This window comes from Vigna unguiculata, chromosome 4 (assembly GCF_037176805.1).
Source record: "Vigna unguiculata cultivar grain cowpea cultivar isolate G323 ecotype 2 chromosome 4, ASM3717680v1, whole genome shotgun sequence".
NCBI classification, from domain to species: Eukaryota; Viridiplantae; Streptophyta; class Magnoliopsida; order Fabales; family Fabaceae; genus Vigna; species Vigna unguiculata.
In genome coordinates, this window is record NC_140795.1 from 15,622,328 (window position 1) to 15,634,877 (window position 12,550).

The 12,550-nt window shown below is 39.8% G+C and overlaps 1 non-coding gene across 1 annotated transcript; it reads right to left on the reverse strand.

Moving 5' to 3' along the window:
- Nucleotides 1-1,837: 1,837 nt before the first annotated feature.
- On the reverse strand, nt 1,838-1,944 carry LOC114182798 (small nucleolar RNA R71). Its single transcript, XR_003604234.1, has one exon. It is a non-coding gene; the product is annotated as a small nucleolar RNA R71 (small nucleolar RNA).
- Nucleotides 1,945-12,550: the final 10,606 nt, after the last annotated feature.

Genomic DNA, 12,550 nt, shown 5'->3' on the forward strand with positions numbered 1-12,550 from the left:
TGTGTGAAGTGTGTGAATGAGATGATGTGCAAAAATTGATGAAATAATTTTATAACATGCTTTTGTGAGGAAACACTGACTGTTGTTTAGAGTTGAAGAATCCTTTCACTGGTTGTCATATGTCATGCTAGTTGAGGATTTAAATTGATACACCATGCCATATATTTATGACTTTTGGAAATATAGAGGAATTTTCTTTAATTTGTGTAAAGTTGATATGTTTGAAGATCACATGTTCTTTAGTTCAATTTAGGTCAGTACTTTTGTTTGTGTCTGTATATATTTGTTTTACATAAGGACATGAAAATATTCAAGTTTGGGGGAGTTGATAAGCTTGATAAATACTTGGTATTTAAGCTTATTAACCTCTCTTATTTGTCTTTATTTCATGTGTATTATGTTTATTTCTTAGGTAGTTTATTAGTATTTTGTTTTTTGTTTAGTTAGGAGTATTTTTCTTTTCTTAGATTATTGTATAGGTAATTGTATAGGAAAATGGAAGACTACAAAGCTATCTGTCAGGACCATCTCGCCCAGCCAAAGCCCCCACACTCGTCCAACAAGAAGTCTGTCTCGCCCAGCGAGACATAGTAGTTGTGTGGCAGTTAAGTGATCTCTCGCCCAGCGAGAGATAAGGCTCGCCCAGCGAGCAGACAGTTCTGGTTGGTTAAGTTTCAAGAATCAAAGGAAAGGAGTTAGTTCTTTTTGTGGTGAAAAACGCAGAAAAACTCAAAAGCTTCGGTCAAGGGCACCTTGTGGACGAAATTACAGTGAATTCTTCCATCTACTCATGCGAATTCATCAAATCCGTATGTTCTAGATGATTAGGAGTAGCTAATCTCTATTTTCATTAAGATTGGATGTAATGAATTCATACACTATGTAACTTTTCCTATGCAATATAATCTCCTTCGTATTCATACATTATCTCTTGGTCATTCTAGAAATGTGATTTAATGCAAATTGTATGCTAAAATGGCTAAGGAATTAGAGTTCTAACATATGATTTAGAACTTGCTTCTAAGGGATTAGAGTAAGTATGCTTTTAACATGAATGTGAGTACGTAGAGATTTCTATATTGTGTAGCGTTAAATTAAGTTGATTCATGAAATCCAATCCTAATAATGCCTTTTACCGAATCACATCTTTATTTTTATAAGTTTGCATGCTTTATTGTACTTTGAATTAAAAATGTTTTTCACAAATGCTAAAATCGGTAAATAATCACAAGTAGATTAACAAACACAAATCCCTTGGGAAAACGACACTTGGACTACCATTTTACTACTTGAAATAAATTGGTACACTTGCCAATAATTTAACACGAATCTATCTTTGCATCCTGCATATTCTGTGACATTTCCTGATTCACCTAGTATTCATGTTTCTGTGCATTCTGAGCATATTGTGCATACTGAGCATTCTGATCATTCTGACATTCATTTTAAAACTGATAACATGGCTCAACCTTCACCTCATGAGAGGACAATAAGTGAGCTAATTGCACCTGAGTTCACTTATGACTCATTGTCCATTTAGTATCCTAAGGAGGAAGTTTCTTATGTTTTAAGAACTGGATTAATCCATTTGTTGCCAAAGTTTCATGGACTTGTAGGTGAGGACCCGTGTAAGCATACGAAGTAGTTCCATGTTGTGTGCTCCACTATGAAGCTTGCAGATGTCCAAGAGGATCATGTGTACTTGAAAGCTTTTCCTCATTCCTTGGAGGGCAATGCAAAAGATTGGTTATATTACCTTGCACCTAGGTTCATCACGAGCTGGGATGACTTGAAGAGATTGTTCTTGGCCAAATTCTTCCCTACGTCCAAAACAAAAGCCATAAGAAAGGAAATCTCTGGCGTCAAGCAACAATTTGGGGAGAGTCTCTACGAATATTGGGAGAGATTCAAGAATTTGTGTTCTATTTGCCCACACCACCAGATATCTGAGCATCTGCTTCTTCAGTATTTTTATGAAGGCTTGCACCATATGGATAGAAGCATGACTGATGCTGCAAGTGGTAGTGCTCTTGCTAATTCGAACCCAGTAGCAATGAGAAAATTGATTGAGAGTATGGCCTCTAACTCTCAGCAATTTGGTGCAAGAAATGATGCCATTGTTGTTAAGGGAGTTCATGATGTAGGAGCTACCGAATACACTAAGAAGTTGGCGACCAAGATTGATGCTCTTACCACCTTAGTCAACCAACTTGCTACGAATCAAAGAGTTGCACCTTCTATTGCAAGAGTTTGTGCATTTGCACGTCAGTTGAGCATTTCACATATTCTTGCCCCGCCTTGCAACAGGCCACGACTTTTGCACCTTCTGATACTCCTCATGCGTATGCAGCCAATATTTTCAACAACAATAGGCCCCAACACCCCTGTCTACAAGTGTCGCCTAGCGGAAAGACCCTCATCGCCAGGTGCCACATGTCCTAGTACATCTCTGATTTAGCAACTATCGCTTGACTGTCCAACCCTACCGCTAGGCACTGTATCAGTACCTACGTACTAGTTTTTAATCCTCCAGAACATATTCCACTCCCCATTCAAGGCTTTAAGACTCACAATAATTTACACCAATTTATTTAACAATTGTCACATGGTCACTTATTATCAAGGTTCCTATTTCCATTTAAGTTCAACCACCCAAGTAAACTAAAATTAGACTTCCTTAAAGTCAACCTTACTCATTCATAGTATGCCACAATCCACTCATACTACTTGTTTCTTGTCATTGGTTCATGTTATTACAGCCATCACCCCTCAATTATATGTAAAGCCACACTTAGACTTTATCCTAGAATTATAACTCACATTCACCCTAAGCAACTTCACATCATAGATCCAACTCTAAATGATACTCTGCCCCACCATACAGTAAGATTCTTATTTGTTTGACTTTGTTGCACTATCAACATATATACACAAATCTTTCATAATTCAACTTAGATTTTATACTTCTCTCTAATATCACCTTTTGCGTTATTTATTCTTCCTAACACCATAGACAGCACATCACCACTCTACTTTTCCTTACCATAACTGACTCCACAATGAATTTCCCTCTTGTTGCCATTTTGCAGCACACTCCACTCGTCTGTGCTTGTTGCTCGATGGCCATCCAGGTGCCGCCAAGCGGTGCATAGAATTCTGGAGAATTCTAGTAATTCCTGCACCTGTGAACTCTCGAACTCAATGCCCATTTCCATTCTCTGTGAATTTTACCCTCTCCTCAATTTGTTGTGATTACATTTGATCGAATATGCATCCCAAACCTTAGCCCATAGCCTTTTCCAGCGGAATTCAACTATCAATTAACCTCATAACCTCAAAACCTCAAGTTCCAAACCCTAAAATCCAGGTTCATGCAATTTTCCCCAATTAATACTCAATTACAACGTAATTATAACGATTATTAATCCTCAACAATCAACACATATAAGAACTCCATTTTTCCTAGATCAGAATCATTCCAGAACACCAAAAACATTAAAATCGAACCAATTAGTTCGCGTCGCCTGCGGATAAGCTCTTACCGCCAGGCGGTTCCATCTTTGGAACCCAGAAATTGCATAAAATATGGATGAGTGACCTAGTGGCTTTGAAGGCTTGCCAGGCGGTTTCTGGAAAATTTCCAGAAACATGACATTATGCAGTTTAAGCCAGAATTCAACATCCAATTTTACATACAACAGGCAACATAGTAACACGAATTTAAATGCACAGAGTCCATCTCCCCTAACCTGGTTTCCTTGCTTAATAGACAATGTTAGAGTTCCATTATGACAATAGCACTTGACTCGCCTTTGGTCAGCTCTATTCTACTCCAATTGGCCTCCAATTTCACCCTCACACAAAACTTTCAGCACAATTTGTTGTTCTAACTCCAAAAGGCTTCTCTCTCACTTGTTTTTGCCCTTAATTCCCAATTTCAATTTGACTTTTAATTGGTTTAATGGCTAAAACGAAAATTAACATTATACCCACTTAATGCTCATTGAATTAGTGTTTTATGATGGTTTTCCAGCCCTCTTGGTTGCTCCCTTGTCAACTAGGGTTTCTCTGCCCTTTCACATTCATGCCAAAGAAAATTTTGGCAAAAAGAAAGTTTAATTTGGTTCTACCAGGGTTCAAACCTATAACTATGCTAATGCCAACTCAATGCACAACCGTTCAACCAATTCATGTTTCGTGAAAATTCTTAGAATCCTAAGATTATATTATCACTCAACATGATCAAGCCTCATGTCGTGCTAAAACACATAAGAACTGTTAAAAGATTGTAAAATTCAAAAATCTTGAAACTCTAAAACACAAATCAAGAGAGAAGGGATAGAGTCAAGCACAAGGACATAAAGTTTTATACTGATTCACTCAAATCTAAGCTACATCTAGTTTGTCAAGGCAATCAGAGCCCGACTTGTACTATTTCAAAAGATTTACACAATCCACAAGATTACACTTTCAAAATAAACAAAAATACAAACTAAGACACTTCAATCCCACAAGAGTCTTTACACACACAACAAGATAACACTTGCAAACCTGGAAAACCACCAGGAAACACCTAGAAACTTCAGAAAGATCAAACCTAAATGAAGGCTCTCCCTAGCCAACCAAACCTCTTTCTCCAACTTAAAAAATGAACTTTAGAAATAAATGGTTATTGTTCCTGTAGAGAACAAATAAGATCAGTTAGGCACAAGTATCACCTTACCCATTCCACTATCTCCTCGGTTGGCTTCTTCCCCTTTTGGCATATATCTGCCCTTGCGCCGGAATGGTAGCTGCAAATGCCTTCATGCAATTCCTTAATGATGTACTGGGCTTGTTCTGCAGTGACACATTTGAGAAGTGGTTGGCCATATATGCGTTTGTAAAGATCATCGCCTATCATGGTATATCTGACGGCTTTAGCTAACCAAGTTTTGTCAGTATCTGATGGGGGGATACCAGTTTAGAGATATCGGATATACGGAGTGGTCCAATTATCGGTTTGGGAATGTGTTAGGTTGTCGGCTGGGATGTGGGTGAGGTTATGGCAAGTATTTGTGATGGAGGGGGTGGATAGTGTTTTTTGCAATAGGGATCGGTGGCGGCTTTTTCACTTGGTGCTGGCTAATTTGGATAGGATGTCGGCTTTGATGTTGTTGGTTCTAGGAATGTGTTCGATGCGGACTTGGTCAAAAGCGGATTGAATGACTGCACAGACTAGATGGTAATATTGTAAAATGGTGGGGTCCTTGATCTGGAACTCGTCATTCAGGTGGCCCACAGTAAGCTTGGAATCGGTTTTGCATGTTAAGGATTTGACGCCAACCTCACGGGCCAAGGATAGGCCGGCGAGGATGGCTTTGTATTCGGCTTGGTTGTTGCATGTTTTGAAGGCGAAGTGGAGGGATTTCTCAATGAGGTTATCATTGGGGCCTTCCAACACGATGTCAGTGTCGGCACCTTCCGGATTTGAAGAACCATCTACGTGAAGTGTCCACTGGTCCTCTGTGGATGTCTGTTAGAGGTCATTGACAAAGTCTAGAAGGCATTGAGCTTTTATGGGGCCATGAGGTTCATAACGAATATTTAAATTCGGACAACTCAACGACCCAGGACGACATCCGTCCTGCTAGGTCTGGTTTTTGCAATATCTTCTGAATTGGGTAATCGATTTTTGACGATGATGCTGTGGTTTTGGAAGTATGGGCGCAGGCGGCAGGCTGCGTGTACTAGGGATAGGGCCAAATTTTTCCACCATTTAGTATCTGGTTTCAGGATCTTGCAGCGTTCTGCTGATGAAGTAAAAAGGATGTTGAGTGCCGCCTACATCCTGAACCAGCGCGGCGCTGACGGTGTGATCGGTGGTTGTGATATAAACCAGCAAAGGTTGATGAGTATCCGGTTTGTGGAGGATAGGTGGTGATGTAAGGGTGGTTTTCAGCTTTTGGAAAATTTGTTCACAGTCGTCAGTCCACGTGAACTTGGCAGATTTTTTGAGGAGTTGTATGATGGGTTAGGTTTGTTCAGCTAGTTTGGGCAGGAAGCGGGAAATGGCTGTAAGGCGGCCTATAAGGCGTTGGACTTCTTTGATGTTGGTGGGACTACACATTTTGATAATCGTGTTGCACTTTTCAGGGTTGGCCTCTATGCCGCGTTGGGTTAGCATGAATCCGAGGAATTTACCGCGGTCGACGCTAAATACGCACATGTCGAGGTTGAGGCGAAAGTTGTATTGGCGTAATGCAGAGAAGACTGCTGAGAGGTCCTGCGCATGTTGGTGATGGCTTGGAGATTTGACAACCATGTCATCGACGTATACTTCGACACATTTTCTCATCAAATGACTGAAAACTTTGTTCATCAACCGTTGGTAGGTCGCTCCCGCATTTTTTAGGCGAAAAGGCATAATTCTGTAAAAATAATTGGCATCGTCTGTGATGAATGCGATCTTGTTCATGTCAAATGCGGCCATGGGGATTTGATTGTAACCGGAATATGCGTCAAGGAAACTGAGGACTTTCTTTCCCGCCGCGCCGTCAATAAGTTGGTCAATGTTGGATAAGGGGTAGGCATCTCGAGGACAGGCTTTGTTTAATTCTGTGTAATTGACACACATCCGCCACTTGTCGTTGGCCTTCTCCACCAGGACTACGTTAGAAAGCCAGATGGTGTAATGAGCTTCTTCAATGAATCCTGCGCTCAGTAACTGATCGGCCTCAGCCTTAGTCGCTAGGCGTCATTCCTCGCCGAGTTTGCATTTTTTCTCAGAGACATAGCAAGCTTCTTTGTAGATGGCTAGCTTGTGGGATGCTACTAGAGGGTCTACTCTAGGTAAGTCAGCAACTGACCAAGCAAAAAGGTCTGTGTTACCGACTAGAACGGGTGTGATGATGGCACGTTTGTCAGAGTTTAATCCGGTGCCAAGGTTGATGGAGTGGCCATTTGGAAGTTCCAGGGGGGTGGTTTCTCCGACAGCTTTGAGACGAACATCTCGGCCCACTCTGGGGTCTAGATCGTCACACTACAGAGCAATCCCAGAGCCAGGTGGCCGCTCGATGTGATTGGTTTGCTGGATAGGGAGTTCTGGGCGTAGGCTGGCCATGTAGCATTCGCGTGCCAAGCGTTGGTCGCAATGGATGGTGAGGATGTCGCCATAAGGGGAGGGAAATTTCATGGCCAGGTGAGGGGTGGAGACGACGACGCCAAGGGTGTTGAGCGAGGGTCGGCCAAGGAGGACATTATAAGATATGGGTGTGTCAACAATGAGGAAGCGGATGGGAATGGTTTTGGTTTGGGTTCCATCACGGAAGACGGTGTGAAGGTCAATGTAGCCACGGGTGGAAACTTGTTCTCCATAAAAGCCATAAATTGGTTCATCATATGGGACCATGGCAGTATCTGGGAGCTGGAGTTTCTGATATCTTGCCTAGTAGAGGATGTCAACGGAGCTGCCCTAGTCGACAAGGAATTTCTTGACTGCGTAGTTTTTGATTTCAATAGTGTTAACCATGGGGTCGTCTTGTTGGTGATCAAGGCCGTGGAAGTCGTCGTTCGTGAAGGTGATAGGAGGCATGCGGCGTCTGTGATGAGAATGGGTAATGTGGTTGATGGATTGGATATGGCGGAGGTGTTTCTTTCTGGCAGAAGAGATGGATCCTCCACTAGCGAAACCATTAGAGATGGTGTTGATAGTGTCACGTAAGGGGGGGGGGGCGGCAGGGGTAACATCGGTGCGAGCCGGTTGGCGGTCGTGGTTGGTGGGTTGGGTAGGACGTCTATCGGGGTGAGAGGCATGGGGAGGGCGTCTGTGGTCGGAGCGAGGAGGATGACGGGCTCGAGAGGGATGATCATCTCTCCGGATGAAGCGGCGAAAGTGACCAACACACACCAGTTCTTCAATTTTATCCTGGAGTGCTTTGCAATCCTCTGTAGTATGGCCATGGTTGCGGTGATAGCGGCAATATTTGGTCATATCAGTATTGGGGGAGTGGTTGTCTTGCGTGGTGGGGGGATGAGGTCGGCTTGTAAGGCCTCATCAAGGAGGTAGGATCTGGGGACATTGAGGGGAGCATATATAGTAAAGCGGGGTTGTCGGGGCTCTCATGGTCTTGGATCAGGGCGGGGGGTGGGGTGGTAGGGTGGGGTTGACGGCGGTGGGTGCATAGTCATTGCAAAATTTGGTGTGGAGGGTCTGCATTTCCTCCATACGAACATAGTCAGCGGCCCGCAACTTTAGCTCGTGCATAGAGGCAGGTGGATGAAGGTAGACATTGTTAGCGAAGGGGCCGGGTTGAAGGGTGAGGGTTATACACTAGAGAATCATTTCCTGGTTGAGGTGTGGGGTGCGAAGGGCGGCCTTGCTGAAGTGATCGATGAATGTCCAAAGCGGCTCACCTCGTTCTTGCCTGATGCCGAGGAGGGAGATTGTAGTAGTTTGATGTGGGCGGCTACCAGCAAAATGAGTGGTGAACATGTGGGAGAGGATGTTGAAGCTGTCGATAGAGTAAGGTGGTAAGATTGTGAACCATTCGAGGGCGGGGCCTTTGAGGGTGGTGAGAAAGGCTTTGCAGAAGACGACGTCTTGGAAAGTGTATAGGGCAACGTGGGTGATGTAGACCTTAAGGGGTTCGTCGGGGTCGGTTTCACCAGTGTAACGTTCTAGTGTGAAGGGTTCCCACTAGGTGGGAAGGGGGGTGTTAGCAATAAAGTCGGTGAAGGGGTGGCGACGTCTGGGTTAGTGGGGTGGGAGTGGATGGGGGGAATGGAATGGTGGACAAGGGTGGGAAAGGTGGAGGTGAAGTTATGAGGGGGGATGTGGGTTGTGGGGAGGTAGTGGGGGTTGTAGGGTGGTGGGATATAAGTAGTGTGTAGGGTGGTGGGTATATTGTAGGGGACTTGGGTGGTGTGGAGGGTGGCGACAGGGGTAGGGGCCATGGTGTGCCCTGGTAGGGTGGAAAGGAAGTGAGTGGGATGGGTTGAGGGGATGGGTGTTTGTTGGGTGGTGGTGAAGGTGTGTGGGGTGGGATTGTATCCGCTTTCTTCTTTTGTGGGCTGGAAGGTCAGGGACCTTGCAGCTTCAGATGCCTCCTTGGCCTTTCCCTTTTGAGTGGGATCGGCCTCGATCTTTCGCCTGAGGCGAGAGTTTTCCTGCCGCAGTGCTTCCATCTCATCAGCGTTGCGCTTCTTCAGATCAGCCAACTCCTGTTGCATCTTGGCTTGACCGTCTAGGATGACGGCCAGATCCGGAGTGATGTTAGCGGGTCCTGAAGGGTCTAGACACAAGTATCACCTTACCCATATCCGCTATCTCCTCGGTTGGCTTCTTTCCCTTTTGGCATATATCGACTTGGACTCGGGAGGGGTCACCTGCAGAAGGGACTCCGAAGCTTAAGTCAACCAAAGCTCTAAAAAAGTCAAATCAAGTGATTAATGGAGTAATGAATGCGTACCTTTAATTCGTAGGGTCCGTGTATATTTATAGATTATTAATTATGTCTGACCATTCCATGGGTCGGGCCCTAGCTTGGGCCATAGGTGGGCCTGGGCCTTAGCCCAGGCCCTTAGTCTGATTATTATGGGCTTACTGAATTTTAGGAGTGGTTTGATTTTATTAAGTATACCAGGGTGGTCAGCATAGGCCGATTACCTCTTTGGCGGCTTGTGCCGCTATCGCTAATACGTGGTCTTAGGCTGGTATTTAGTGTCTTAAGTTACCAGTTTAGGCCGGATAGGATTAGGTCAGCTTAGGTCGGTTACCTGAATAACTTTGCGTGTAGATATGGTGGACGTTTATTATTATTACTTGGTCGAATTAGCTAGGTGTGATACAGTTATAGTCCTTTTTGGACATGTCAAACGCATTTCATACTAACATTTGAATTGTTTATACTATTTGACTCATTCTCACTTCAACGTCACCTAGAAACACATTATAGGGACTTCGTCAATCCTATATTTTAATTATGGACAGTTATATTTATATTAATTTAGTAGCATATGCTTGTAGAGAGTTACATTAACAATAAAATAAATACATATAATTAATTATATGTATTATTTTAAGATTAGTTGCATTCATATTAATTTTTTAATGAATATTTAGAATTTTGAAAAATTAATATATATTTTTTTTCATATCAATTCATACGTAATAACATCTTAAATCAAAGATAAAATCAAAGAGAGATTTACTTTTAACTCTCGGTGACTTCTATATTCTTTTATCACCTATCTATATATATATATATATATATATATATATATATATATATATATGATCAAATCAGGATAAAATAAAAACTTAAAAATATTCTTTCAAATAAGATGTTTATCATTTGATCATTTAATCTTTCAACTGAAACCAGTAATCCATTAACCAAATCGATTGGAATAAACAAATATATTTGTTCTATGATATCAATTAATATCATTTCAAACTTTTTGTGTTCATGTCCATATGTGTGCCTATATGCATTTGTGTGATTGCATATAATGTGGAACCCGACATATGCCCAATGTTCTTACATAGCCGAATATATATGGTGGAGACTTCAAAGCATTTCAAACACTTTAAACCTTCAATTTCAAGAGTACTTATCTTCTTTAAGGGTACTCGTGCTTCTTAAATCGGATAGGGGTTGTGCCTACAAAGATACTTTGACACATAAGTTAGCAAAATGCGTCTGCAAGCAATAAAGATAGTGATTAATAAAAACGTGATTAACATATCTCGTAAAATATGTTTTTTTATGTTAATGTTTATGGACCCTCACCTTGGTGGTCTGGCCACAAGGCCCAATTACCTGTGGTTGATTGTGTATCACTATGGTCACCATAGTTTGTGTAATGTCATCTTAGCCAAGTGAGTAGGGACCAGATACATGTTGGTTTAGTAGGTCAACATGTACTCAGTCAAAGACATTTCTTGCCAAGTCTAAGGGTAACTTAGTCATATACAATACACCCAACATATGGTAGATATAGAAATATCGAAGAATCCAACAAAATACTATAGAGATGACCTAAAACATTTAAGTGGGATAAAATATGAATTGGATTTGTTTTTTCAAAACACAATCTAAATGCATATACATGTAATCCATATCTATATTTATATCTTTATCTATATCTATATCTATATCTTTGTATCTATATATCTATATCTATATCTATCTATATATTATAGAAATAGAAGGAACTTTTGAGAACATTTTAAACACGAGCCAGCTCCTCGTAGCTACTTAATTTTTTTTAAAACATTTAACAATAAAAACAAATATATTATTTCAATCTTTGAACAATTTTATGCTCTACAATAAATTTTAAAAGCATAGCAATAATTTCTTAACATAAATCTAGAAAATTCTTGGTAATATTTTAATTATAGTAATCTATATATCTTTATCTATATCTATATCTATATCTATATTCTATATTTTATATATTATACAAATAGAAGAAACTTTTGAGAACATTTTAAACACGGGCCAACTCCTTGTACCTACTTAATTTTTTCTTAGAAAATTTAACAATAAAAACAAATATATTATTCAATCTTTGATAACATTTTTCTATGATAAATGTTAGAAGCATATGATGACTTTCTGAACATAAATCTGGAAAATTCTTATTTATATTTTAATTATAGTAATATAATGGTATTTATAAAAATGTTTTGCATTATTAGTAATATTTTAATATTTTAATTATAATATATAATGGGAGGAATGATTTTTCATTAATAATAAATAGATAATTCAAATTAATAAAATTCAAAAGAATATCAATATTTTCTTAGCATCAAATTGAGAAATTCTTTTGAAATGTTGCATTCTTCAAGTTTATTTATTGGATATGGAAATATGGAAGTATATTCATTATGAAATATATGCTAATTTCATTTTCATTTATATTTACATTACATTTCATTTTCATTTCCATTTTTTTAACCCGTTTTTGTTTCATTCCATTTCTTGCAAATACAAAATCAAGGCTAGAGTCATGGATGAATCAGATTCAACAATTTTTGTACTATTTAATAGAGATGTCTCTAAATTAATTAAGAAATTTTTTGATGTTTTTGAGTTAATGACAAGGTACATCCTTTAGGATATGTTTTAATGGGAAGAATGATTTGAGAAAGAGAAAGAGGAAGAGATCGGAATGATTAGAGGGTGAAGTTGATATTGTTTCTTTTGAGTTAATGACAAGGTACATCCTTTAGAATATGTTCTTATGGGAGGAATGATTTGAGAGAGAGAAAGAGGAAGAGATCAGAATGATTAGAGGGTAAAGTTGGTATTGTTTCTTTTAAGGAATTCAGAGATGATTTTAGAGTGGATTAAGAATGAAGTTTGTAAAATTTTATGACTGGATTGACTGATGACACATATTAAAAAAAACTTTTAATAGATAAAAAAGTTAAATTACCAAAATGTCCCTATTGTTATAAGTCATATAAAATTATATATAAATGATTTAAAATTATTTTTATAAATTTTATTCAACGACTGAAATTATAAAAAAAATATTTAAAAATATTTAATAATAC